Source organism: Amblyomma maculatum, chromosome 2 (genome assembly GCF_055883805.1).
Source record: "Amblyomma maculatum isolate TAMU_Amacu chromosome 2, ASM5588380v1, whole genome shotgun sequence".
In the NCBI taxonomy this organism is placed as follows: Eukaryota; Metazoa; Arthropoda; class Arachnida; order Ixodida; family Ixodidae; genus Amblyomma; species Amblyomma maculatum.
The window spans coordinates 212,797,115-212,824,502 of record NC_139345.1 but is presented as its reverse complement, the minus strand read 5'-3'; the positions used below and the strand labels follow the sequence as shown (position 1 = coordinate 212,824,502).

The 27,388-nt window shown below is 47.4% G+C and overlaps 1 pseudogene; it reads right to left on the bottom strand.

Annotated features, from left to right (window-relative positions):
- Window positions 1-4,638: 4,638 nt before the first annotated feature.
- On the bottom strand, window positions 4,639-27,145 carry LOC146201244 (uncharacterized; annotated as a pseudogene).
- Between the last annotated feature and the right edge of the window lie 243 nt (window positions 27,146-27,388).

Below are 27,388 nucleotides of genomic sequence, written 5' to 3'. Positions count from 1 at the left end.
GCTCGGCGCCCCACACGAACTGTGTATCATCGCGCGTGAGGCGAGTCAGGGGGGCGGCAACTTTGGAAAAATCGGCGATGAAGCGGCGGTAGTACGGGCAGAGACCCAGGAAGCGTTTCAAACTTCTCTTGTTTGCAGGAACGGGAAATTTGGCGACAGTAGAAGTCTTGTCGGGGTCTGGCCTAACGCCTGCGGCACTCACAAGGTGACCAAGAAACTTCAACTCTTTGTAGCCAAAGTGGCACTTCTCGGGCTTGAGCGTCAAGTCAGCTGACCGGAGGGCGTCTAATACTGCGCGCAGGCGTTCGAGGTGTTCTTCAAAGGTTTCAGAGAATACGACAACGTCGTCGAGATAGACTAAGCAGATTTGCCATTTGAGGCGGCAAGAACGGTGTCCATCATGCGCTGAAAAGTAGCCGGCGCTGAACATAGGCCAAAAGGCAGCACTTTGAACTCGTACAGTCCATCTGGGGTGACAAAAGCTGTTTTTTAACGGTCCCGCTCATCGAGCTCAATCTGCCCGTACCCACTCTTCAAGCCAATGGAGGAGAAGTACTGGGCGCGACGAAGTTTGTCGAGCGAATCGTCGATACGGGGCAGCGGGTAGACATCTTTTTTAGTGATGGCATTCAACTTTCCATAATCGACACAGAAGCGAAGGGTCCCATCGTTTTTCTTTACCAGCACGACAGGGGATGACCACGGGCTGTTGGATGGTTGTATGACACTATCACAAAGCATCTCCTGAACTTGTGTCTGAATCGCTTCACGTTCCGTCGTTGAGATACGGTACGGCTGCTGGCGGATAGGGCGGGCGTCGTCAGGAGTAATGATGCGGTGCTTCACGAGAGGCGTTTGCCGTACTTTCGATGAGGACGCAAAACAAGTGCTGAACTCTAGTAGGAGGGCACGTAGCTCACGATTTTGTGTGTCCGAGCGATCCGGACTAATATCAAGACGGTCAAGTGGGGGCTGCACAGTGCTAACAGCCCCAAACGTAAAACATTCAGAAACATCCGCTAAGGAGTCATCAAACGCGATGGCAGTAGCACGAAAAAGATTCCGGGGTTCGTTGGTGAAGTTAGTCACCAGGAGATCAGACCGGCCGTCGCGGAGGTGGACAAGGCTGCGCGCTGTACAGATGCCGTGGGTGAGCAAAAGTGACTGGTTGCCTTCCGCGACCGCATGCCCATCACGCAGTTCGTCGCAAGTAACAGTCACAAAAACACTGGCGCGTGGCGGAATCGAAACGCCCTCGGCGGAAATTCGAAGTGTGGCGCGGCGTTGGCGATTTTTGGTGTCAGTATCAGCAGCTTTCTCGGTTGAAAATGTCACTGTGCGCTTCCGGAGATCGATAATTGCTCCATACTCCCGGAGAAAATCAACCCCAAGGATAACGTCACGGGAGCAGTCAGGTATAACGAGGAAGCTTACAATAAACGTGGAGCTGCGAATTTGAACTCGTGCCGTGCACAGGCCACTAGGAGTTACGACATGTCCGCCAGCTGTGCGAAGCTGCGTGCCCGACCATGATGTCATAACTTTTTTAGAAGCGCTGCTAGCATCCCGCTTATAATCAAAAAATCCGCGCCAGTGTCCACCAATGCGCTAACCTTATGGCCGTCGAGAAGCACGGGTATGTCCAGCGAGAGTCGATGTTCATGCGTAGGAACTGTCGTCGGTGCCGTAAAATCCAGATCGCCCACAGGTCTCCTTGTCAGGGGGTCTGGCCGAACGCCTGCAGCACTGACAAGGTGACCAAGAAACATCAACTCTTTGTAGCCAAAGTGGCACTTCTCGGGCTTGAGCGTCAAGTCAGCTGACCGGAGGGCATCTAATACTGCGCGCAGGCGTTCGAGGTGTTCTTTCTATTTTATTTATCTATTTTATTTAACAAATTATTCTAGAGTGTCTATACCTTCATGAACACTCCCATTCAAAATTGTATATATCACCATCATGAACTGCTAAATTCCATTCTGAATGTAAATACTGATTTGTGATGTATTTGTTCGTTAGGATGTATGTTATGTGTACTTTCCTTTGTTGTTAATCATGAGCATTTCCTGTTTTGGTCATTTGTCACCGCTCATGTGAATGTCTAATGTGACTTTCTAATGTCTAATTAAACTTTTTCTAAACAGGTCAACGCCGCTTGCGACGGGGGCAAGCCAGCCACCGATTTTGTATCTGTTGTAGGCCGTCATTGCACCCGACACAGCTTAGGTGGTGGACGACGGCTGTTGCGGTGCGCATCTTTCTCTCCCTGTTCTTTTTCTTTCTACTATCTTTTCTCTTCTGTCCGCACGAGGTAGCGGAGGTGGTTCCGCTACACAGCCAGTAGTTGGCGAGTGCATTTTCGTTTCCTTCATCCTCCAGTCACACCAACAACAAGACCCCAACTGTACCTCCTCATCCAGGGCACGAATTCAGTATGTGGCCTACCACGTCACGAAGTAATCCCTTAGTGGCTTATATTGGTATGGTGTTGCAGTGTGTAGTTTTCTAACTCTGCAAAGAGAACTTTGTGTTTATGTTCAAAAAATGACACATTATTAAAATAAATGTTCTTCGAAATAAAAAGAAGATAATTGGTTAGACCTGCCTCGTATATATTGAATCATTTGCATATATGTCACTTGGTTTACTGTACAATAGCTGACATACGATGCCTATATGTGGAGTCAACAACTATGATACAACTTGTAAACTCCGCAGCAGCAGCACACTCAGTCAACAACTTGAATGTTAATCGCAGAATTAGTGCTGTATTGGCAATCTGTGCTAAGTCAACTTCAATGCAAGTCGTCAGTCAACAACGTCAGTACACCCAGTCAACAATTCAGAGTGCCACTATTTGATAGGTGTGGACAGGATATCAACATTTTTGTGTGTCCTTTTTGTGAGACATTTATTGATTGACTTTACGTAAGTAAACCCCGGAAGGAGACTGCAGGCATGAAACTAGGAGACGCCTGCTTCTCGGAAGAGAGCCATATCTATCCTTGACAGCCTAGTAAAGAGCAGAGACAGACTGCTAACCAAGATCCATATAACTCGTGCTATGGTATTTCCAGTTGTCATGTATGGATGCGAGAGTTGGACTGTGAAGAAGGCTGACCGCCGAAGAATTGACGCGTTTGAATTGTGGTGCTGGCGGAGACTCTTTGGAGTTCCTTGGACTGCCAGAAGATCAAGTCAGTCGATATTGTCGACCATAAACCCTGACTGCTCATTGGAGGGTCAAATTCTAAAGATAAAGCTAAGCTACTTTGGTCATCTGATGAGAAGAGAGGAGTCGCTGGAGACAGAGTTGATGTTGGGAAAGGTTGAGGGTCACCGGAAAAGGGGTAGGCAGCGAACGCGGTGGTTAGATGGCATCCTCGAGGCGCTCCAGGTGAAGTTATGTGATGTTAGAAAGATAGTGAGAGACCGGAAAGCGTGGCGTGATATGGTTACGAAGAGTCGGACACGACTGAACGACTGAACTGAACTGAACTGAAGTAAACAACTCGGGGGATGAACTGCAAATAATGATTGGTGACCTAGACAGGAAAAGTAGAAAGGTAGGCTTGAAAATCAATATGCAGAAGACTAAGGTAATGGTCAAAAGCCTCGGGAAGGAACACCAGTTTACGTTAGGTAGCGAAGCGCTGGAAGTAGTAGGCGAATATGTCTTCTTAGGACAGCTATAAACCGCAGATCCGGACCATGAAAAGGAAACATCAAGAAGAATAAAATTAGAATGGAGCGCATTTGGCAAGCATTCGCAGATTATGACTAGCAGCTTGCCGTCATCGCTCAAGATGAAAGTATATAACAGTTGCATTTACCTGTACTCACCTATGGGGCTGAAAAGTGGAGGCTAACCAAGAAATGTCTACTTAAGTTGAGGACAACCCAGAGGGCTATGGAACGAAAAATGGTAGGGGTAACATTAAGAGATAGGAAGCGTGCAGAGTGGGTCAGAGAAATAACTCAAGTTATCGACATTCTAGTGGAAATTAAGAAGAATAAATGGGCATGGGCGGGACATGTAGTGCGAAGAGAGGATAACCGATGGTCGCTTAGGGTAACAAACTGGATTCCAAGGGAAGAAAAGCGTAGGAGGGGGCGGCAGAAAGTTAGGTGGGCGCATGAGATTAAGAAGTTCGCAGGGGTCAAGTGGATGCAGCTAGCACAGAACCGGGTTAAGTGGAGAAATATGGGAGATGCCTTCGCCCTGCAGTGGGTATAGTCAGGCTGCTGCTGATGCTGATGCTGAACGATACGGCGTCGCTCCTATCGCGCGCGACGTTCTCATAGCCACGTGATATACGCTGGAAGTACCTGAAGCGGATTCGACGTGGACGAACTTTACAGATTTTTTTCCTTCGCGCCATTACTCTCTCCCAACGAAGTTATCGCGCCATTCTCTCCCATGACATCACCTTCTTTCTAGGATGCGTTATGACGTCATCGGCGGTGGTCTCCATAGTGACCGTGTTGAAATGCCGCTAGACACGGGGAACTAAGATATATTTCTCACATTGCCCGGCGTGTCTTAGTCTGTAAACGCGTTTGGTTGGTGATCGGATGAGTGGGAATTCGATACCCGGAGAATTTTTGTTTTCTTAAATATTAAACAGAACAATTCCTTCATTTGACTGACACATTGAGCGCGTCGTTTTCTGCGGACGGAGGCACGCAAGGACGCCCACTCATGAGTGTATTCCCCTAGATCGGTGAAACCACTTTTCGATTTTAAATCCAGCCACTCCAAGATGGTGAAATGTGGTATCGCGGTAGCCTGTTTAGGTTCCTCATTAAATAAATCTTGTCATCACCCAATGCATAATAGCTTTACTGAACAAGTAAACAGGCTGAGACGTGCGGGGTTTCCTCAGGACGTTTTGTCACTAGCCTGCAGAAAGGTTCTCAAGAGACTGGAGAAGGCTTCCAGTCTTTCATCTGCGGACGCTTAGGAGGATAAGAAAAAAAAAAGTAGCGGTTATACCGTCCATCGCTTTTCGCATCATTTAAAAAATGTAGGCAACATATATGGTGTAAGAGTGTTATTTTCAGCTCCTAAAAAAGTCGGTAGCATTTGTGCTATGGTAGACAGGCGTGGCTGCACATTGACCCCTTGCAAAAAAAAAGAAAGGCTGTTCAGTCAACCATGACAATCGAAGTGACTTGTTGGTTGGACATTATATTAAAATATCGCTAGAAACACGGACAGATAGAAAGACAAACACAGATAATGTGCGTTTGTCTTTCTATTTGTCCGTGTTTCTAGCGCTGTTTCATGGCCCGAGGTTTCATAGCAACCGCGATGCCGTTGCTAATGGCTCGACTTGGCTAACCCTAAATTTTGACCTCACTTCCGCCACACTTTCTCCAATGCATTGGGAATGGCAAGGGCCTCTCCTTAGTTGTTTCCTTCCTCCATGTCTGCGGCGTTAGCTGCACGACCGCGTTGCCGCGGCAGGCCGATATGTCTGCGGTGGTTTCTTCGTCCGCTTTAGGCAGCCGGCGCACCTGACGGTGCCAGTCGCAGCGAGCTCGCCGCGCTGGCTGCAATCATCGTCAACATAGCCTACCGCGGGGACCGGACTGTCGAGTCACAGCCGCAGCAAATTTCTTTCACTCAAACTACGTTTGAGAGCGCCACAATCGCTAATCCTTCAAAATATTCTTCAATAAATTACAGATTTGTTGAAAGAAGGGGGAGAGGGCTGCTACAAGAACTGGCCACCCTCTATACGCAATGCCTGGCGACATCGACGGTACCAGAATCAATGAGGAATTCTAAGCAATCAGCTTACTATCCGTCGATCGTGCTAGAAACACTGGCCACGCAGTAAACGAAACGCCTTGTGACATCGACGGTTACGGAATCAAGGAAGACCTCTAAGCAATCAGCTTACTATCCGTTAGGCGCGCGCAAGGTATTTACTAAGGTAAACGCTAACAGAACCAGGCCAACCTTAAACTTCAATCAACCAAAGGATCAAGCAGGTTTCCGCAAGGCACCCTACTACCACTCTACTATCGGTTGTGGAACCAGCGAGATGGCGATGCACCACAGAGAAACATACTTACGTAAAGAGCGGAACAATCGAGCCGTTTCGCGGCCGAGCAAATAAGGGTCTGATCACCCGCCAGGCCACGTAGCGACGTTTGCTACGTTTGCTAAGGTAGCTTATCTACGTCCACCGAGTTGTACTTATGCGTCCCGTTGTCATATTGCCGCGAAACCTTCAAAACTGTATCTGTTGTTTATCGGCAGCCACCTGCATGCGGCCTTATCACTCTCATTATGGCACGCATAACAATTTTGTATTCTTTGTTTGTTAATGCTCGATGCCGCGAGACGCACCTTTATCAGTTTCTTTGTCGCGCAAGATGCACCGAGATCTGTCTCGATGATTCCGACCACTCGCGTATGTTTCTACGATGTTCCAGGTTGTGCTAGTGACAGTTTGCAATGTTATCTAGATGGTTCTGAGCAGCCTTTAAGTGTTGACGAGTTGGACGAGCACGTTTTATGCTACCGCCGCCGCCAAGTTGCTTAGTTCTTTTGCCGGTGCAAGTCAGGCGAATAAAGAGTTAATTTCAGTACTATCACGCCTGTGTCCTCTTTTGGTGTCTACGGCCTTGTCACAACTGCGTGACATCTGGTGGAGGTGCTGCTCTTCGAATCCTGGTTTACCCCTCTCCACACAGACCACCGACCACCGAACCAGCCGCCGACTTCAAGGGCTCGAACCCGAACACGGCCTGCTGCCGGACCCCGTTTGATCTCGGAAGGCATCAATGCTGACAATGGCCCAGCCTACAGCACCGGTTGTTTTCGTCCAACCCCGTGAGCCCCCCTGCTTACATGGACGACCGGACGAAGATGCGCAAGACTGGCTGGACCTGTTCGAAAGCGTGGCAACTTTCAACGCCTGGAACCACGAAAGGAAGTTCAGGCAAGTCTACTTTTCTTTTGAAGGATCTGGCCGAATATGGTTCGAAAATCATGAAGCGGCTTTGAAAGATTGGGAGGTTGTCAAAAAAGACTTTGTGACTGTCGTTTCAAGTGCCGTCCGAAAAGAAAAAGCCCAGGCCCTCTTTTAATCAAGACTTCAACACCATAACGAGCCTGTCCTGGCGTACTTTGAGGAGATGAAGCACCTCTTTCGCCGCACTGACCCTGACATGACCGAAGGTGAGCGAGTGACATTTTTAATGCGAGGGCTTAAAGAGTCTTTTTTTGCAGGGCTTGTCGGGAATCCGCCAAAAACCATGGCAGAATTTGAAATCAAAGCGTCTACCATCCAGAAGACGTTGGACACCCGGGTGCGCCACTAAGAACGACCCCTCTAACCGGTCTACGCAAGCCCCTACAGCAGCGCTTCTGCTAGCAGGCAGACCCTTCGGGAACACATCTGGGAGATCGTGCGAGATGAGCTCTGCCGATTGCTGCCATCATCCTAACAACGCCAGGTGGCGACACTCGCGGACGTCTTTCAGGAAGAAGTCAAGCGGGCACTGGGTGTGCCTAAAGCAACGGCTCCGACTGCTCCAGTACAAGCAGCAGCTATGAACTATACTGCTGCATTACATCGTCCTGCACCATGACGTGACCTTCCAAACCCTCGACGGTACCGTCCTGTTCCTGAAGGCCGCCTCTTGGCCCCCCCCCCCCACGCCAAGCCGACCAACGACCTCCAAGTCCCAGGAAGTAGACGTGCGACGCCTGGAGGACTGTAAACAACCGGCCATCATGCATCCACTGCGGTGAGGCCGGCCACATTCTGCGCCACTGCCCGCACCGATGAGTCGGTCTCCGCGGATTTCCAGTAGACGCTGCACGACCACGCCCAGGTGGACGACCGCAAGAAATTGACAACTATCTGCGTAGCGGTGAGAATGCGCCACCAAGCTGTCAGTTCAGGTCCCCATCGCCGTACAGGGCCCGCTTTGCGTCGTCAGGCAGTAACTAGGATGACAGTGTGCGCGGAAGATCCTCAAATAGAGCAAGCTTTGGAGGTAATGTTGCTTCAAGGCGAAACCGCGAAGATCCTCCGCGCCGATGATGAGTGAAGACGACGCAGCCATTAAATCGCCACTCCACAAGACGTCGACGAGATCACGACCAGACTTCAAGTTGACATCGCCGCCCAGCGATGTGACGACGGTGTGCCCCGGCCGCAACCTCAGCACGAGACGAAGCAGAAATCGAACATTGAAGCCAACGTGCAATGCGAGGACGCGAACTAGCGACCTTGAGGCTGCGATGGACGGTCGCACAGTCACTGACCTAGTTGGCACGGGAGCTGACTATTGAGTCATCAGTGGACCATTTGCCTCTGAGCTCAGGAACGTAGCGTCCGCTTGGGATGACCCGCTAATCTACACCGCTGGTGGCAACTTTATACGCCGTCGGGGAGATGCACCACAAGAGTGAAAGTGAATGGACGCACTTACCCTACGAGCTTTATGGTCTTGCAGCAGTGATCCCGTAACGTTTTTTTGGGTATGAACTTTCTGAATGAGCATCAGGCGATCATCGACCTCCGCTCAAAGCTCATCCACGTACAAAGCAATACCTTCCACGACGACTTCGACGCAACACCTCACTCTAAACGTCCTCTACGAAGTACTGAGTATACCGCTCCGATTAAGCATCGTTGTCTCCATGGTTACCAGCGGCATCGAAACTTGCTGAAGGTGTCGTCGAAAAAGACACCCAGTTGATTTTTGACCGCGGACTAGAAGTAGCAAGAGGCGTCTCCCGTTTTCGTCACGGACAAGCTCAAGTGGTCATCACGAGCTTCACCGAAGAATGCCGACACCAAAACAAGGGGCCAACGATTGCTTTCCTTGACGAGCTAGAAGACCCCCGGGAAGTCTTCGCCCTACCCAGACAACTTGAAGACGCTGCACCCAACGAACCAAGCAGCCCGATTTCGACATCAACCCAGCGCTCCCCCAAGACAGACAAGACCGGATTCGCACTCTTCTTCAAAGCTACAGCGAGTGCTTTTCTTCAGCGTCGAAGGTGTGGCAAACCCCGTTGGCAAAGCCTCTCATCATCACGGACAAACACGCCCGACTGCTACCGCTACGTCAAAGCCCCTACCGTTTGTCGCCGCTAGAACGCCAGGCCATATGCGATCAAGTTGAGTAAATGCCGCGTGATGATGTTATCCAGTCATCAAACAGCCCCTGGGCGGCATCAGTTGCTTTGGTGAAGAAGAAAGACGGGACACTTCGTTTCTGTGTCGATTACCGCTGCTTGAATAGTATAACGAAGAAGGATGTCTACCCGCTTCCCCGAATCGACGGTACACTGGGCCGGCTCTGTAACGCTAAGTATTTCTCGTCGATGGGCCTCAAGAGTGGGTACTGGCAAATTGATGTCGACGAAAGAGACCGCGAGAAAACGACGTTTATAACACAGGACAGCCTCTTCGAATTCTAGGTAATGCTATTTGGCTTGTGCTCCGCACCTGCCACGTTTCAACAGGTAATGGACACTGTCCTGACTGGCTTAAAGTGGCAGAATTGTTTGGTATACTTGGACGACGCCGTTGTGTTCTCGTCAAACGTTGAAGACCATCTGAGAAGGCTTCGAACAGTACAGTGGTGAGCAGCCTTGTCCAGAGCGCTCCGACGGCGCTCTGTGGAGCACGTCAGCGACATCTAACGTTAAGTTCTGGGTTCGAGCTATGCGTCTCGTGCGCATGCGCGGAAATTCAGAGGTATGCCTGCTTATATCGCTTACTTGTTCAGCTCCACCTAACGAGTACTTTTAGTGCCGCTAGGGCCGCACTGCCTGCATTTGTGAAGCTGCGACGGTAGCCAGGGCTTCGCGATTGCGCCTAGTTTCTCGAGTGTAACCAGACGGCCATGCAAGCAAGACCAGATGATAGCGGATTAACGCGCGTTCCTGCATACGCCCCACTCACCACTCCTGTGCTTTATCGTTGAGGAAAGTTCCTATATTTGCCATGGCGGAAGTAGAGTGGTGGCGAAGGCTGGGCCCAAAAGCGGTTTAGCGGTACCGCAGCTAGCCACAGGTCGGGGGGCCAATCAGTCAGATTAAGAAATTATACTACTACAAATTAAAAAATATCAGTCGGCTTAAGAAGAATAGCCATTTTGATAACTTTGCTTATGAATGAGGTAAGGTATTTTACTAAGACATTACTATTTTTTTTAATCTTGCAACCCTGTTATCGCGCCCCCTTGATGTTGCATCGGTCGTGACGAAACTTTTCAGGCCTTGTTAGGTTCTTGCGAAGTAGGCACCCAGAGGTAACCAAGGCAACGGAGATAACGACGCTGACAAAGCACGAAACGGTTTCTTATCGCCGTCTGCTGTGGTGCAGGCCTTGGCGCGCCCGGGAAAGCGTATAAATTTAGTTCGCAAGTCTGAAAATATCCCTTTTGCGAATATTTCGACGTCCTTGCTGGTCGCTGCTCTGCCGCCGTTTGGTGAGATTTAATATCCCCGTGCAGCTGTGTTTTTTTTTTTTTTGCTTTCGTCCCCTTGGACGTTCGGACAGTGCGAAGTTTTTTTGCAGCATTGTGTTGCGCAATTTGCGCTTTATCGCAAGATGAGTACGCACAAAGTGAGGAAGCGATGCTCTGTGGCACATTGCGGCAGCGTGGACTCAACCGGCAGCGTGTGATTACACCGCTTCCCGGCTGACTTTCACTGGTGAGCAGATCTGGAGGTTGCACGCAGACTCAATGTATGCTCCAATGCTCCTGTTTTAAGCGCGTTTGTTGATGCTAAAGCTGTCTAGACTGGTGCAACCTTTACGTTGCCTTGAAAACTGCTGTATTCTTTCTGCCGAAGAATTTAAATGTGAAGAGTAATCCCAGCGCTCTATGCTCCTACTTTCATGACATTTTTATTTCAATTGCACTTGTCATAGCTTTGTTTTCTCTACATGCATGTTTCTTATCTGGTGATGTTTTGTGGCAGGCACTTCAAGCCTTTTCCATGGCTCGGATGTGATCATTCAGATGATTAGCCAGCTTAAACAGCGCTACTGTTTGTGCTGTCAGCGACATGAATTTTTTATTCTTGGGCTTTATTGCTGTATTTGCGTGATTGATGCAATAAACCATGAATATGAAAACCGTAATTGTTCTCTTGGTAGACTCTGTTGCGAACTGGGCACGACACCCTGGTTACACCAGTGTTTATGGACAATGTACTTGCATGACTTACAGCAGTATTTGCAGTATGAATTTGCATGCTTGGGATGACCGAGTATCACATCGCATATTCCTAGCCTTTTCGTGATTCGCGCGAAACGCGTTGGTTTCCTGGCCGCTGTTACAAATCATCAAGCGCCTACATGATGGCATAAAGCACAAGCACTTAGCGAAAATAAGGCCGAGAACCAACGAGCAGACAGTGCTTTCTTTTGGCCGCGTATGCGCACGGGACGCCTAACTCAAACCCAAGGCCTAACGTTAGATGGCGCTGACTTGCTCCTCTGAGTACCGTCGGCGTGCTATAGACAAGGCTGCTCACACTTGTGCTTGACGCAATCAAGTCCTCAGGATTAACGTTGAAAACACGGAAGTACCCTACTGAAAAACCAAAAGTTCTACGGGGCAATAACCTCATAAAATCTCATTTAATCGCATAGAGTCTCATACGGTGCAAATCATTATCATAAAATATCGTACATAATTTATGATAATGTACAAGAAACTATGAGAACTTATGCAATTATACGCGACTTCTACGTGATTTCTTATGTGAATTGAGTGAGATTGTGTGAGAAAATGTGAGGTTATTGCCCCTTACAGTTTTTTCAGTAGGGTATCACTTCGCCTACGAAGAGATGTTCTTTCTGGGTCATATCGTCAGCAAGGAGGGAGTTCGCCCTAACCCACAGAAAACTGCTGCGTTCGCACAGTTTCCACAGCCCGGTGACAAGAAAGCTGTGCGTCGATTCCTTGGACTGTGCGCCTATTACCGACAATTCATCAAGAACTTTTCGCACCTCGCGAAAACTTTGACGCAGCTTACAAAGGCAGACGTGCCATTTCAATAGGAAGCACCACAAGCGGAAGCCTTCGAGGAACATTAGCGCTGTCTAGAGTCTCCTCCTGTGCTAGGCCACTTTGATGAGAACGCTGAGACCGAGATACATACCGACGTGAGCAGTCTGGCCTAGGCGCCGTTCTCATTCAGAAGAATGCCGGACAGCAGAAAGTAATCGCCTACGCTAGCAGGTCCCTCTAGAAAGCCGAAGCCAGTTTCTTGACGACCGAGAAAGAGCGCCCTGCAATCATCTGGGCCAATTCCAAGTTCCGCCCATACTTATATGGCCTACCATTCAAGGTGGTAAGCGACCACCACGCGTTCTGCTGGCTGGGAAATTTGAAAGACCCCTCCAGCCGTATTGCCCATGCAGCCTCCGTCTTCAAGAATTCGACATCACAGTCATCTACAAGTCAGGTCGCAAGCACTCAGATACAGACTGCTTGTCACGAGCCTCCGTTGATGCGCCGGCGATTGAAGACGACGAAGACGCCTATCTCCAAGCTAACAGCATAACTCCCTTACTGCAGATTTCGCGTGTGGCCAATCCCCCTCGTGGGTATTTTAGCGATCGCAGAGAACCGCGTATCCCTCCGAAACACCGCGCGCCGTGGAGAACGAAGGGGACAAAAGTATTCCTTCTTCTCCGAGGACGAGTAACCAAAACGGGTTGCTCGATAGCACCGCGTTTCCCTCTTCCCTCACCGGGCGCAGGAGCGCACCGCTAGGTTTCGCAGATGCGACGCTCATTGGCCGAAAAAGGACAAAGGGCAAGATGCACCGAGATCGGCGGGAACCGGCTACCGCCGGAGAGAGACGACAGCGAGCCACGACAACGGAAGGACGCAAGGTAAATACCTTCCCGCTCTACTTCTTTGTTGTCGCCATCTTGCCCTTCTAACTGTCAGGCCCCATCCAAAAGGATAGGGTCACCCGCAAGATCATCACCAGCGTTCTTTTGGAAAGACCCAATAAACATCTGGTTCCGGGCAAAGTCCTGTTCAGCGTTGTGTCGTACTTCGCATTACCACTTTGCGGCCGTGAGAACGGCTGCATGTGGTGTGCGATCGCGGACCTCGGTGTTTGCGGCCGTACATCTCAGAAGAGGCTCGACGGTCTAGTAAGAACCCCCACAGTATGTGCCATTATTTGAGAGCACAACATCAACAACGACTGGTCAGCGCTAGCAGTTTTGCAGAACATTAGCGATCAGACCCTGTTCTGAAAGCGCTAGCCGATTACTTAGAAGGAAAACCGCTTTCCCTCCTGCTGTATTCCAGCATCATTTATCATCATTCGTGTTAAGCAATGGCTTTCTCGTGAAGAAGAACTTCGCACCCAACAGGACTGCGCAGCTTCCTGTTGTGCCTAAAAGCCTCCGGGCAGCAAATTCTGCTGGCATAGCACGATAAGCCAATAGCAGGCCATCTAGGGTTGGCGAGCACGTTACATCGAATCCAGGAGTACTACTAGCCGCGACTGCCTGCCGAAGTAGCCCACTTCGTAAATACGTGTCGTGAGTGCCAACTGAATACGCTGCCGATCAGTAAAGCGGGACTACTGAACCGGATTCCACCCCTAATCCTACTTTTTCAACAAATTGGGATGGATCTCCTTGGCACCTTTCCAAATTCACCTAACGCATAGTGGGTAGAACAGCGCGAAAAGACGAAACGCACAAGAAGAGACGCATAACAGACGAGAGCTTTTCTTGTGTGTTTCGTCTTTTCGCGCTGTTCCACCCACTATGCAATTGTACCAACTGTCCATCCTACTTCACCTAACGGTAACAAGTGGATCATCGTGGCCAGTGAATACCTTACCCGTTACGCCGAAACAAAAGCACTACCCAAGGTTACCACGGCAGAAGTCGCTAAATTATTTGTCGAACAAATTTTCTTGCGACACGGCGCCCCAGAAGTGCTCATCACGGACAGGGGAACGGCGTTTAAGGCAGAGTTGACGCAAGCCATCCTGGAGAGTTGACGCAAGCCATCCTGGAATACAGTCATACAAGCCATCGACGAACCATTCCCAGAACAATGAACTTACGGAGTGCCTGAACAAAACGATTGCGGACATGATCGCCATGTACGTCGACGCTGAACACAAGACCTGGGACCCCATCTTGCTGTACGTGATCTTCGCGTATGACACGGCATTCCAGGAGACGGCCAGAGCGACCCCGCTCAAATTTGTGTACGGCAGGGAGCCCACGACGAGGCTAGACGCAGGGCTGCCGCATTTAACCAAGGAGGACACCTTTGACGTCGCCCCCTACCTGCAGCGTGCAGAGGAAGCCCGACGACTCGCAGGCGGTTGCACGGTCGCCATCTTGGAAGTAGTTCAGATTCTGCCACCAGGCTACGCCACTAATCCATGACTGAGGAGATGACGCATGTGCTGTATGTGGAGAGAGAGAGAGAGAGAGAAAACTTTTAATGAGCATAATAATCAGTAAGAATTCGCAGGAGCTGTGTGGTCGGTGCCCCTAGTCCAGGGCTCCGCTGGCAGCAGCTGACTTGCAGACTAGCTGGATAATCCAGGCTTGCTGGTCCAGGTTGTCGCTGGTAAGGGCCGCCTCCCACTGCTCGTGTGTCGGGCATGGCACTAGTAACGTTGGGTCAGGTTGGTCCTGGCATTCCCAAGAGATGTGATGTACTGTATGTGGAAACTCCAGTGAAACAATTGCCCATATTGTACTCGAATGTAATGGTATCCATCCGGAAGTTGGTGCAGGCGCAATCACTGTTCCTGAAGCTCTGGGGTTTAGAGATAACAGTGGCCGGGTGAATAAACCGGCGAGGGAAACTAGCAAAAAACGACTGGAAGATTGGTGGCTTAAAAGCAGAGAAGTGACATAATGTTAGTAATGTAGGAACAAAATTTATTAAATAGAATGATGGTTTAGTTAACCATTCTAAATCAATAATTAAGATATAGGGAGAAAAATGAGCATGATAGCTACTGCTACCACCCCGTTTCAAAGGGGACGCTCCTATATTCCATCCATCGAGGAATTGAGTACCCAGCCACCCAGCCCTCTCGACTTGCGCTGCCTGAACGCTTTTCTTGTGTTTCTGCGCGGACTTTCAAACGTTTTTGTGGCTCCACAGCAGTGTCCAGGCAGAGAAGGGGAGGGCTTTTGTCCCCGTCCTGCACAGCATGGGCTGCCCCATTGAACTCCCCTCTTCACCCCACCGCACCACTACTTCGAACAAAACGCGCCCCGACAATGGGACAAGAGCCTTCCCTCTCTTGCCTATACTTCGTCTCACAAGATGTTTGCAGCACAGCGAAAGGCAGAGGCACCCCAGCCTAAGGCTCCTCTATCCCCAGCCGGTCCAACCAGGATCACGCGTACAATAGGCAATTGTGCTCCTAAGCGCCTCCAAATTTGCGGGGGTGACCGTAGGAGCACAGTTCTCTATTATAGTGCGCACTGCCGAAAGGCACTTAGGAGCACAATTGAAAGGGCTCCTCAGCCTTTCGCAGTGCTGAAGATATCACTGTAGAGCCACGAACCCGATTGCTCCTACCCGCCGAGCGTGAGGAGGTTGGACTGGACTGCAGTAGGCTAGCTTGACTGAACACAAATAAAACAGGGTGTCAACATGATTGCACAGTGCAATCTTAGTACGAGTGAAAAGGAAAAGCGAATGGCATTATTTCTGCAGACTTCGTCAAAGAACCTTAGTTGAATTCGGCGCCTGTCTTGTGTTCTTTTGATCCTCGTCTTTTGGGCTGTGCAATCGAGTGATCATTAGCGAGCTTTAGAATACGGCGACCCTATTCGTAAGTGGGATAGAGTAATAGCGGAGCGTTCGCACTATAATAGAGAATTGTGCTCCTACTATCACCCGCGCTATTACCCTGTCCCCCTAAGCGGCAGGGGTACCATATTCTAAACCTCCCTATTGTAGATGCCATAGATATAGTAGGGATCGGAACACTCCTTGACTGGAGTGGAAGCTGCCAGCTCTCGCGGTCAACAGAAATTTGCTTTATTAAACGGGATTACAAATATGATAATGTAGCTATAATTAGCGGAACTTCAGTCAACCGTCGCCCTTGTTTATTTTTTGTTCGTGCTTGTCCAATCTTGGAAGCTAGAGCTGGTAAGTTACAATGTGCAAATAAGTGAATGATTGCCAATTTTTTCCTTTTGAGATGAATCGATATTTCGAAATAGATGTGAAATCCACCAAGAGGCTATGTATCGCGCAGGAGGCCGGCATGTATTCATGTTCTCTTCGGCACTGAAGAGGCGCATTCGCACTAAACTATGTGGAAAATGGGGGAAGGGGAGAGGGGGTTGTAAAGGAATGTTGCCAGAAGAAAGGACCTAACAGGGACAGTTTTGTAGGCGCTTATGGCGGCCACTTCCCCACTCCCAATTGGATGCGCCACAGAGTCCTCATTTTATTTATTCGCTCGCTCGTACGTACGTGTGTGTGTGTGTGTGTGTGTGTGTGTGTGTGTGTGTGTGTGTGTGTGTGTGTGTGTGTGTGTGTGTGTGTGTGTGTGTGTGTGTGTGTGTGTGTGTGTGTGTGTGTGTGTGTGTGTGTGTGTGTGTGTGTGTGTGTGTGTGTGTGTGTGTGTGTGTGTGTGTGTGTGTGTGTGTGTGTGTGTGTGTGTGTGTGTGTGTGTGTGTGTGTGTGTGTGTGTGTGTGTGTGTGTGTGCGTGTGTGTGTGTGTGTGTGTGTAATTAAAGGAATACAGTATTTTCAGGCAATTAGAATAAAATTTTAGCAATCAATCTCCTAGAAACATTTTTCTCCTGCAAAATTTCACTCGACACTGAAATCTGATGTGAAAAGTAGCATGCTATGGAAGACGCTGACCTGTCCTGCTGCAGCTTCCCGTGATGATTCGCGCGCTTTCTGAACCAATATATTGGCTGGACTACTGTTCAATATTAGCTTGGAGCCTACTTTATAGTACTCATTTCACAGGGCACACACACGTATGCAACAAGTATACTTTAGTGTTGAGCCCGCCTTTCGGATTCATGTGTTGGTAGTAAATAATTTCGTGATATGGCACTTACTTGAACATTCACACATTTGCAACATAATAATCAGAGCCCAAGTTTTACTCCATGCAAGAGCGCCCATGCTTACCAAATGTTTTCCTGCAAATGCCAAACGATTAGACGCATCGATCAGATCGCGTTCTGTCAGATTTGTCATGTGCTATAATTTGTGAAGTTTTCCATACCAATGCAGTACAGTGGTTTTGCTTCATGTGGTCAAACGGAAGCACGTTCTTTGTATGCTTCGAAATTCTCACATTCTTGTATGTCAAATTATGATCGGATGTCTTTCAGAACACAGGAAGTCGAGTTGCTTCAAAACAAGGTTCAAATATAAAGTCAACAAATTGGGCGTTGAGACGGCGAGCGAGTGGACGCCTGGGTGACACGGTATCTACCTTACTCGAGATAAAGGCCCCATTCTTTTGGAAACGCTCTGCCTGCCGACGGGCTTTTAGAGCGTTAGCTCTGTTGCTCACTTGCGTGAGTGACGCGCTTTTTTAAGAATCGTAAACAGTGCCATCACCATAGCAACTTCGCCGTCTTTATTGTGCCCGGGCAAACTAGACCGAACGCTCCACGCCCCCGGCCACAGCGGCAAAGCGCGGTAGCGGGCGATGCTAGGCAGGTATAGCATTATAGCAAAATGAACGCCGAACCAGCTTCCCTGCCGAATGCATCAACGGTTTACCGTAGACGCCGTAATGCTTCGGACAATCCGCGATATATCCCCCTTCACGAAGCGGAATTAGCTGGGAAGAGGACGGGACATCATGCACGTATAAAATAAGCGCAAATAAAAGCATCAAACGGGAAGCCAATTCAGTGTTTTCTCTCATAAAATATATATATATATATATATATATATAGGGGCACTGATCAAGTCAAAGTATTTGAAGAAGATATAAACGAATGCTTTTTGTCTGGTTTATCTATTGTGAACAACGAAGCTGTTGGGCTTCCGAAAAGTTAGTACGTTTTCATGAAACTTTGACTTGGTCAGTAACCCTGTATATTTTTTTATGCCACCACCTGATCAGACCGCATTTCGTCGAACTCTTGATTACAGTGGTTTCTCTCATTTGAGCTAAAGCTCGACATTCGGTTCAGCAGCGTTGAGCCTCATCATTTTTTTTTTTTAATATTTAGTGAGGGGAATGCCGGAAATGCAGTGGCAAAACCCGATTCAACATCACATTTTTGTATTGGAGAAGCTTCACATGGCTGTTTTTTACTTGCCCATTCACCGAAAAAATCCCCGGCAGCTACTGCGGCACGTTACCTTTACTATCATCACCGAAACACAACATTCGGGGGAAAAAAAAACATGACTGTAACGCTGGTGATTATCTTGGGCCGCCCACTATATCATTTTTTCTTCTTTTCTTTGGAACCTGCACTGCTTGCGCTATATAGGAACTTCAGTAGGAAGGTTGAAGAGGCATGCTTGTGCATGTTCAGGTTTTCAAGTTGCACTTGGCAGACTGTCGAAATATTTTATCTGTACCAGTAAAGTGGCAGAGGGTACAAGTATTCGTGCAATTTCTCCTAGGGAGACGCTCTTTGAAATTATATTATATTAATTTCTGCAGTGTTATAGTTCCGTGCCCTGCTATTCATTTTATCGTAGAAAGGGGAAGATATGTTTTCTTCTTGCCACTGAAATAAAAAAAGTCTAAATTCCACACCCTCACAATATATGCTAACACCGCGAACATCTGAAGATAGCTTTGTGGCGAGCTAAAACGAGGAATTACCAGCTCCGACAGCGTTTGGGTTCGAACTGTATTTTTTTTTTTCGCTGCTTGCACTGAGACGCTTAGTGCCAAATTCTTCTTCGTCCAGCGCTGTGCCTTTGATTGTGATAAAAGCGCGGCGCGAGGGGCGCTACAAGAATACAAAACAAAATCAGAAAAAAATTTTCAATGTCTCCGGCACGATTATATCTTGCTGAGTAAGTAGAGTAAGTAAGTAGCGCGAGAGCCTTAGCTGGCAACGTTTCGGCACACAAACAGTATGACATACTTAATTCGAGGCGATAAATAAATCTCAAAGCAAGCAAGTGTGCATTTTTCAAGGGACCATTTTCAAGTAGCGCTACTGCGCATGCGCGAAGCACCTGAGTGCGCGAAGCACCTGCACCTCAGTTCGACCCGACCACTCGACCCGACTCGCCAGTGTTTACCTCTCTCGCCCGATGGAAAGGAAAGGGCAGAGGAAAAACGTTGTAGAAGCACAATACCCTCTCGTAAACACCCCTCGATTCAGAGTGTTTTTGGCGCCATTCTCGTAATTTTTCTGAACTGCGACATTTTAGTGCACATGAAATTTCATAGATGGCGCTACCTACTAGAATTATTATACGTGGCTCTGTTCTTCCACTATTATTTGCTTTTTGTACGCTTTGTAGTTTATAATTGTTACCGGTTGAATGAAGGAACGAAAGCCCGAATCTTTAAGTTATATTCGCCAAAAACAAACAAGCCATGGAGCATTTCAATCATGCTTAAAATATTTCATGAAGAGCTCGCGCGCTTCAAGTGAACCACGAAAAAATTAGCTGAAATCAACCTGCTCGTGCACATTCCTCGAGAGTCGTAGTCCAAAACCGATGCTTATCCTCTGATAGCGAGGTGTAAAGTTTTTCCACGCGAAATTTCAGCACAGATAAAAGCTTATTACTTGAACAGTTTAGCCTCAACAAGAGTTGTTGTCGGGCTAGTTGGCTTGAATCATGTAATGCCTATAAGGCTATGCGCAAAAAAGACAACACAAAAAACAGAGGCAACGAGCGCATAGCCTTAATGGCATTACATGAACAGTTTAGCATTTACTTTTAGCCATTTTACAAAAAAAAGCGCCAAGTTTGATCACAAATAACTTTTACACTAAATGAAGCAGACATATGATATTTTCAGGAAAAAGCGAACTATGTACGACCTCCAAATGCACAAAAAATCTCCGCAGCAGAATGCATATCTTGAACGTTATTGTATGTATAATTACCTGTTTTATCCACTTTTGACAGGCGCGTGACTAATAAACTATGCGATACACAGTAATAAAAATGCTTAACTTTGTTCACTAACATCTAATCTCAAAAGATCTCGAACGGTTTTTTTCTAGGTGCAAAAGATTCTGCACAATTTTGCTTTTCCTGATACAAGTAGAGCTGAAAAGCCGTTCCTTACCTTTGTGTTTTCCTTTACAGCTTAAACATTGTTGCAGCTATTTATAAACGAAATGCACCACTAGAGAGGAGAGGAAATAAACTTTAGAAATATAGTAAAGTCACATTTATAAACTAAACGAGTGAGGCGCAGTAGGCGTATGAATATCACCAAAAAGGTCGTCTCTTCACCGCTGGAGTAGGACCGCCACCTTAAAGACCAACAGGTCACCGGCACCCGACGATACAACTTACGACGACGCCACGCAGAGTACAATCCAGGCGACCAAGTGTGGGTTTGGATTCGAATTCGCCGCCCCGGACTAAGTGGAAGGTTACTCCGTCGATACTTTGGGCCATACAAACTTCTTCGTCCCGTCGGACACCTCGACTATGAAGTCATTCCCGACGGTACGACAGCATTACAAAGGCGATGCGCGCGGCTATAAATCGTACATGTTGTTCGTCTGAAGCCTTATTGCGCGCATTAAGGAATCCATGGTGTTTAACCTTTGTGATGTTTACGTTTAGGTTGCTTCGTTTATTTTGGAACATCAAGGCGGTGTTTTTCCTAAGGGGGGAGTAATGCCGCGAAACCTTCAAAACTGTATTTATTATTTTAGTAGCCGACGGCACGCAGCTTTATCACTATAATTCTGGCACGCGTATCAATTCGGTATTCTTTGTTTGTTAATGCTCGATGTCGCGAGACGCACCTTTATCACTTTCTTTGTCGCGCAAGATGCGCCGAGATCTGTCTTGAAGATTCCGACCACTCGAGTATGTTTCTGCAATGTTCCAGGTCGCGCTAGTAACAGTTCGCGACATTATCTAGATTGTTCTGAGCAGCCTTTAAATTGAGCGTTGACGAGTGCGACGAGCAGTATTGGTTTGACGATCGACAAGCGCGTTTGTTGCTATCACCGCCGCCGAGAATTTAGTTCTTTTGCGGGCGCAAGTCAGCCCAATACAAATTCCATTTCAGTATATCTCGCCTGTGTCCTCTTCAGGTGTCTACGGCCTTGTCACCACTACGTGACAATATCAACGTTGATACGGCGCCGGTCCTCCGAGTACGCCCACCTCACCTCGTCGCCTCGTTTTGCCGGTGAACTGCTTTCTTTTGTGTGCAGAATTATTTTGGGTGTTTCTTGAGCTAAGGACGCTATTAGCCATAACGAATTTTGCGCATGTAACATAGAAGGTAATCCATGACGCACCTTGTCACTCGCGACCTACGGTATCAACAAAAAGCATTTATCGGTGTGTCATCCATACCATAACCCGAACTTTCATTTGGCACGACAAGAAGAGTGCATTGCGCATATGGAATCGTTTTGTGAATTATCTTTACTTTATTGCATATGTAGAATTAAGGTTCGTAAGCATCATTTTTGCATGCCGCGTTCCTTGTCATGGCTAAAACATTTTCGTTGTCGTCGATAAAGCGCTGCTGCCTGTTTGTGGCCTGCATTTTTGAGCACATCTACTGCTATTAGTCACATACTGTAGGCTCCCTGTAATACATTGGTCCCACGGGCAGCGGGCAGTTTTGATCGTGGTCATAATAATGTGATGCTATTATCTATTCAATGTGTTGCGTTTAAATTTCTCAACAGCCTATTGCTGAAGGCTGATGTATAGAAATTCCGCTCTGCTCTGCATGCATTTTTCCTCCCTACTTGTGTTGTTGTTGTTGTTGTTGTGGTGGTGGTGGGCCTGCTACTGACTGTAGCTGAGCCACCTCCGCTGCCTTGTGTGCACAGAAGAGAGAGAGAAGAAAGAAAAAGAAGTAGAGAGAAAAGCGCGCCGCAACAGCCGTCGTCCACCACCTAAGCGGTGGCGAGTGCAATGACGGCCCACAACAGATACAAATTCGGTGGTTGGCTAGCCCTCGCCTCAAGTGGCGTTGACCGACCGTCCCAGCCCCGTAGGGCCAGGAACTGCCGCCCTTCACCACCTCCTTCCAGCCTACTTGCGGCTATAGCCGTTCACAACCGCTTTTGTGTTGTTCTCACGAGTGATGCTTCAGAATAAAAACGCTCACAGGGCATGCGCAGTTTTCTTCTCTTCGTGACACTGTGTCACGTGCTTTGCCATACCTTCTTTTTTGTTACTCTTCGTAATATCCTGCATTTTATAAAGTGTGCGATCCACTATTCTTTCTGTGCAATTCAAAATGTAAACAAAACAGATAAACTTTTTTGTTTGGAACCACTGCCTCCTACTGCATGCCACTGAGAAATGCGGCTCAATAACGTCAAAATACAAGAACAGCTCCGATACCATTATTTCAACTTGCCTGAGCTAATTCAGCCGCGCTTAGGTTCTGCGACAAGCTTGGCGGTATTCACAGTAAAAATGCTCTGATCCGCCACTTTATTACGTCTTTATGTACTGTATGCTTAGAAAGAAGTATTAAAGCACTTGCTCATCACTAGGGATGATTTAGATGAATATTTTATTAGTGAAAGGTAAATCAGAATCGAAACCATTGCTATCGGAACCGAAACTGAAACAGAGCTAAAGCACGCGCATAAAATGTCCGAGTTTCAAAATAGCAGTCTGACCAGCCGCTCGGGGCGCTGGCGGCAGTGTAGTAGCTTTGCCACAGGACACTACGGCAGTGTCCGCTCTTTACGTAATACGTTTTCTATGGACGCAGCTTACATGTTTTCTACTGCGCACGCAGTTTTTTACGACGATCCACCCTGACAAATTTCCGTTCAACGATGTGTGCCTGGCCCTGGTCGACCGAAATTCTGCGTCTTCAACTGTGATGTTCGACAGCTGCGAATCGTAACAGTGCCCAGCGAATTTGAACATATCGGATTGCCCAACTGGCAACGTTGTCTACTGGGCGTCAGCGCTGCTTGGCGTCGACTACCAAATTGCCGGAGCAGCCATGGCGGAAGTGGAATGGTGGCGAAGGCTGGGCCCAAAAGCGGTTCAGCGGTACCGCATCATGACCGCAGGTCGGTGGGCCAATCACTCAGATTAAGAAATTATACTACTACAAACTAAAAAGTATCAATCAACATAAAAAGAATACATATTTTGAAAACTTCGCTTGTGATTGAGGTAAAATATTTTATTAAGACATTCTTAATTTACAAAAAATACCTTGCAACACTCCTACCGCCCCCCCCCCCCCCCCTTGAGATAGAAAGCGTGCAGAGTGGGTCAGAGAAATAACTCAAGTTACCGACATTCTAGTGGAAATTAAGAAGAAGAAATGGACATGGGCAGGACATGTAGGGCGAAGAGAGGATAACCGATGGTCGCTGAGGGTAACAAACTGGATTCCAAGGGAAGGAAAGCGTAGCAGGGGGCGGCAGAAAGTTAGGTGGGCGGATGAGATTAAGAAGTTCGCAGGGGTCAAGTGGATGCAGCTAGCACAGAACCGGGTTAAGTGGAGAAATATGGGAGAGGCCTTCGCCCTGCAGTGGGTATAATCAGGCTGATGATGATGATGATGATGATGATGACCTTGCAACACTCCTACCGCCCCCCCCCCCCCCCTTGATGCTGCATCGGTCAGGAGGAGCTGCCAGAGGTAACCAACGCAACGGAGATAACGAAACTGACGAAGCATGAAACGGTTTCTTATCGCTATCTGCTGCTCGTCTGCTGTGGTGCGGGCCTTGGTGCGCCCGGAAAAGCGTATAAATTTAGTTTGCAAGTCTGAAAATTTCCCTTTTGCGAAGATTTCGACGTCCTTGCTGGTCCCTGCTCTGTTGCCGTTTGGTGAGATTTAATATCCCTCTGCAGCCGCGTTTCTTTTTGTTTTTTTTTTGCTTCGTCCCCTTCATCGTGCGGGCAGTGCGAAGTCGTTTAGCTGCATTGTATTGCGCTTAGCGTTTTATCGCAAGATGGGCCCGCAAAAAGTGAGGAAGCGATGCTCTGTGGCACGTTGCGACATCTTGGACTCAACTGTCGGTGTCTTATTACACCGCTTTCCGGCTGAATTTCACCTGTGAGCAGATCTGGAGATTGCACCCAGACTCAATGTATGCTCCAATGCTCATGTGTTAGGTACGTTTGTTGATGCTAAAGCTGTCTGGACTGGTGCGACCTTGAAATTGCCTTGAAAACTGCTGTATAGTTTCTGCCGAAGAATTTAAATGTGAAGAGTAATCCCAGTGCTCTATGCTCAACGTATGTTTTGATGCACCTAGCTTTGTTTTCGGAACATGCATGTTTCTTGTCTGGTGACGTTTTGTGGCAGGCACTTCAAGCCTTTTCCATGTCTCGGCTTTGATCACTCAGATGATTAGCCCTCTTAAACAGCGCTACTGTTTGTGCTGTCTGCGACATGCATTTTTTATTCTTGGGCTTTATTGCTGTATTTGCTTGGTCGATGCAATAAACCATAAATATGAAAACCATAATTGTTCACAATTGGTACACTCCATTGCGAACTGGGCACGACTGCCCTGTTGCACCAGTGTTTCTGGACCGCACCTTACTTTGCTGAGGGACAAAGTAAATGGCCAAAGTAATTGCATGACTTGCAGCAGTATTTGTATTATGAATTTGAATGCGTGGTCTCTATTTGGAAGTGTTGCTGCCTTTCTATGCCGCCGCCTTTGCAAACCACTTTCATTGTGCTGGAGCAACTGCTTATACACAAGGGCGTAAACAACAGAAACTCGAGTTATTTTAGAAGGCAAAGGTTGGCGCGCTTAAATGCAACAACCTTCAAAAGATGCAGGCTCGTCAATGCAACGCGGCGTTTTTTTTTTTTAACTTCTTTATAATTCGCGCCAAAGTAATCGTATGAGTGACGTCCTTTGACGTCATGGCCCCCCAATTTTCATTGGTCGCTGGCGCCCATGAGCCGCCATGTTTTGTACGTATGGGCGTCTATGGAGCCTTGCTACCATAGTACATGTGATTCCACGAGAGATCAAACTGCCTAATGTTTCGATATTTTTGTTTTCCTTGGTTTTTAAGGCATGCTTAGCGCGTGATATTGAACATATCAATAGTGAAATTATTTTTGTCCTGACGGTAATACATTCGGAGAAAACAAATATGAACGATGTCACGGCGCAGGCCGCATTTTCGTGCATCGCGCTATTTCTGGATTTTGCAACGACGTTTGAGTGGATTTATGCAAGCCACTAGGAATATAAATTTACGAGTTGAATGTACTGGTGGTAAGGAGTAACTTAGGGTCGTTTCCGCCGTTCTGAGTAAGCTAGTGTTTCCTGCAAAAAAAAAAATGAAAAACAACTAAATTACAAAATTAGGCTATATTTGGGAATTTTTTTCCTCCTCGACTTTAATTCGCAGCGCTTTTAAATCTGCGCAGTTATTAGGCACGTATGTAATAAACAATTGTACTAATTTTCATTGCTAGCGAGCGAAGCCAAGCATAACAAATACAATGCCAAATATTGAATTTTTACCTATAGGACCTTCTTTTGAAAAATAAAATAGAAAAAAACCCCACTGCCGATTTTTCTCAAAGTGTTACAGGAAGTGCTCAGAAGATATGCCGGCAAGAATATAAAAAAACATGTTGCATTATATTGCTTCTAATCAAGGTATGCTAGCTAAAACTCAAGAGTCGGTAAAAGAACCTGATTAACGTTTGGAAAAAAGCTACTAGGTCGTTCGGCATTTTTAATTCTTCCCGAAATGCCAAGTCAGATATTTTTCAGCCCTTCCGGAAATAATCAAAATGTTTAAGTTTTCAGCCATGATTATCCAGAAGTTGGCAGCCAAAATGATATGGCATGAAAGCAAAGAATGAACACAAAATCGAAGAGAACGAAGATCTCGTGTATGATTTCTCTTTTCAATCAGCTTGTATCGTAATTGTACATAGTTTGAATTGGGGACTCCTTTCTACATGTGGTATAATATTTCGCCTTGGCAGTAGAGAGTAAGCCTGCAAATTATGAAGAACAAATGTGACCTAGCGTATATAAAGACCTTTAGGACAGCGTAAACCTCTATGATAGCACGAATTCATTTCAAAATATTTTTATTTCTTTCATGGGAGTCGCAGCCATTCGGGCCACGGATAAAACCTTCTGGGAACCTGTATTGCCTTGTGCAGCGAACCACATGTGCCATGAGCGTATTCTTGTCACAGGTGGCAAGTTTTTCCACTCACCTTTTTTGTGCTCACGAAATTGCTGAAGTTCGTCTGCAGGCGCAAGGATCACTCGCACGTTCTTCAGACTTCCGGATAAGTTAGAGACTATTTCAGATGCAGATGTTATCACAGTGGTTCTGTCTGCTCTATGATTGTTGAGAGACGCCTGGTGTTTCACTAATCCGCCAACGCCGTCGCAAGCGTTTTTACCATGTCCTGTGGCAGAGAACAACCACTTTATAGAGACATGGTCCTTTTTCCATAATTCGTACAGATGATATTTGTTTTCGAAATGGCTTGCAGCCCCGTCGCTCACGTATATGACATGATTTTGAAGAAGGTCGCTGTTCAGCCAGTCATGTATTTTGCCTAGTGCGAAGCAGGCATGGGTGGCGTCATGCGTCATATCGATCGTCACTGACCACAGCAATGCTTCGCGTTGATTTTTCAGTGGTGACAACGCAGGTAAAAACAGATACTTGCTTTTTGTGCCAGTGGTACGACTGTACCTCGTTGGTACTACTGCAGTCCAGTTCACTGCAAAGTCGAAGTGCAACATCACATACCCCGGCTTTTCACATTGCTTTGCGTCATGTATAGCTCGAGTTTGAGTCTTCCTAATGTATTCATGTGGAATCGAATAGCTAATCAACGTAGAAAGCTCTTGCACAAATGCACTCGTCTGTGCTTTTTCAGGAGGTTGCCGTTTTTCCATACGGCGTACGTGATTTCGATTTCTTAAGGTACCCCTAGTATTGTTACAGTTAAGCCGCCTTTTTTCGGCCACATCTCGCAATCACCCAACCAGCATTTCTCCGACTGTCAGCTGCATAGACATAAGTCTTTCAATTCATCAAGTGTGTAGGCATACCCAGGTATTCTTTGCAGTGCAGAATGGCAAACAGAGGCATTCGCGCAGTAAAAGCACAAGCAGACTTCTTGCTGAGGCGAAAGCAAAACCCACCGCGGCCGAAGGGAATAAAACTTCAAAAGCCCCATGGTGTTATCGGGGTTAGGTTCTATGAATCCGCG